This window comes from Rhagoletis pomonella, unplaced genomic scaffold (genome assembly GCF_013731165.1).
Source record: "Rhagoletis pomonella isolate Grant_MI unplaced genomic scaffold, Rhpom_1.0 Rhpom_scaffold_00027, whole genome shotgun sequence".
Lineage (NCBI taxonomy): Eukaryota > Metazoa > Arthropoda > Insecta > Diptera > Tephritidae > Rhagoletis > Rhagoletis pomonella.
The window spans coordinates 614,622-617,568 of record NW_023458581.1 but is presented as its reverse complement, the minus strand read 5'-3'; positions in this window follow the sequence as shown (position 1 = coordinate 617,568).

Genomic DNA, 2,947 nt, shown 5'->3' with positions numbered 1-2,947 from the left:
TTATATATACGCATACACTTATATAAACTAGACAATGAACTAAAAATACTTTACAAACTACAAAATCTACAATTTCAAATATGTATATGAATTGACCATAAAACCTCGGGTTACTAATCATTTTTTCGCAAAATTTTTCTGAAAAGGTAAAGGTAAAAACAAAATTCGCGCTTTCAAAAAAAGGATTTTCTTCTAAATAATTAATTTTTGAATTCATTAACCTAAATCCAAGTGTTTATGGTGGAGTCTGTATTTTCGCGTGGATACAAATTTATGTTTTTCCACTGTAATTTGAAATGAGTCATTTTATTAACGCTTAAATTTTGGCTTTCCTTTTCTACCGTGGCTGCCTGAGAGAGAATACACCGTCTGAACTTATCGGAGCTCGAATTACTGCCCGGTATAGTTTGTGCGCTCCAGCGCACGTTGTAGAAACTAAACGACTTACTTGCCCATTTTCCATTCACTTACGCGCCATTTGCTTTAGGAATAGAACGTTTCTAATTCTAATAAATTTTAATATACAGTGAAACCCGCTTAAGTGCCTAACCCGCTTAAGTAACCAACATTTTTGGACACCATGAATTTTTTAATGTATTCTGAAGAAAATCCCTCTCTTAAGTACCTCCCCGCTTATGTACCCAACCCGCCTTAGTACCTCAATTTTTCATGCCCCATTTACAATTTTACTTATAATTTCCCCTTTTAAGTGCTCTTTTAAAATTCCTTAAAATATTTATGTATTTTGAAATTCAGTAGCAGCGCCACACACCTTCGGTAAAAAAATTCTAAAAAATCAACGGTAACTTTTAGCCACTTGAAACTTGCAAATTATTACACTAAAATTTAATGGGCTAAAAAACACTTCTGAGAAAAAAGTTTGAAATTATGATGATTTTTTTTAAGTGTTCTACAAAATGTTAAGCTTAGGTTTATATGGTATTTGTTAGGGAATGAACTGCACTTTAATTGATTGAAAAATGTTAAAAATTAATAAATAAACATAAGTGGCAAACAATATTATTGTGAATTTGGTACAAAATGATATGTCCAACTTTGACTTTCTAAACAATTTAATTCTTGTAAAAATTATATACCATTGCACTAAATATTTTTTTTAATAAAGATTTTCTTTATATGTTTATGTATTTACATAATGCTACGATTTTGGTTTTAAACTATGTATACTTCATTAAATGCTGTTATTCAAGTATTTATGTAAGTTAACAAGAAGATGTAACTACATCAGTAATTATGTCCGCTTAAGTACCTCGATGCGGGTACTTAAGCGGGTTCTTTTAAATACCCAACCCGCCTAAGTACCTTAAAAAGCTGACATTTTTCGTGAGGTACTTAAGCGGGGTTTACTGCATTACCAAATACAACTAAAACTTTCTGGATCTAAAAAAAAAGAGCTAGGAGCTAAAGCCCAATTTTCGGAGCTAAATAGAAATATAAAAAGCTAAATCTGGCTCCAAAAGTACCAAAATGGCAACACTGATATACATATGTAAATTTAAGTATGTACATACGTAGAAACGTAATAAAAAGAAAATATTCTGGAACGTAAACTACAGCCAAATATAATTACATACATACATATATACACATATACATCTGTTTATACATGCACAGGACTGTGTTTGTTGATTGACATTCGTTGACATGATTTGTGACATTCGATGTTGAGTTCTGTCTGAGTTACTGGATGAAAATAAAAGGAAACTCGGTAGGAGACAACAATGTGGACAACCAGCCGATTTTTGCATTAAATTCACTAATATCAATAATTTTAACCCGTGCTTTGAGTATTTTATCCTGAAAAGCTTTGATGCGTATAAAATGTGCTGGCATGTAAATTTACTCTGGAAGGAAGACATTCCTCTACCAGGTTGTAGTATTACCTCCTTGAAGATTACAGAGGACCATAAACAACTCTAACCCTGCAACACAAAAAGGACTAGGTGTACTTTACGTTTTTGACGTCTTGATTTGACCTTGGTCCTGACCTTATGGGGTAAAATGGACACCAGATTTGAATTCAGCGACGTCAAAACATAAGGTACACATAGTCCGTTTTGAGTTGCAGGGTTAGAGGTGTTTGGGGTCCTATGTTTTTATCTATATTCTATGCCAATAGGCTACCGTTAAGGTGGGACAAGAACCGTAAGTCATTTTTAGTTTTTCAATGGTTTTATATGCATCACAGTGATCGTATTTCGTTCTCCTTAACTCAATATTAGGTTTCAAATATAACGTACCGTTACTGCACATGATCTATTCAATACAAAATACTAAATTTTTTTTTTGGAATACCAATAATATTTTTAAGTAGATATACTTATAAAATACGCCGGTCTTAAAAATGCTTTATAGTAAAATTGCAATAAAAAGCAATACCAAAAAAAAAAGAAATCTAAAATCGGGTTAACGAGTCTCGCACTCAGTAATTTCATTTACTTGGAGACTACAGGCATTGAACTTATTGTACGCTGCAAGTTATCCAGAAGTCAGCAAATAAAATCTGAATATTAACCTCCTGCTGATTATTTGTTTTAAATCACCATTGATATGAATACGAGTATGTATGTACATATGTATATACCAGGGTTGTTGCGAATATTCGCATTCGCATTCGCAACCGCGGAGCTTCCGCATTAATTTTAACATTCGCATTCGCAATAATCAATTCGGATCTTTTGCGAATGCGAATATTGAAGGGACCGAAAGTAACAGTAAACTCGGCCAATAAATTTTTTATTCCCAACTAAAAGTCCTTTCCGGACAATAAACAAACCGCTTATCCAAATTAAAGAAGTTTGGTATCAAATGAAAGAGGACTTAAATAGCTTTAAAACTGAAATGTCTAAACAAGCAAACCCTGCAAAAATCGCGACTACTCCATGCATGCGTGTAAAGAGTACTCCCTTAGGATCAGGGAGTACTC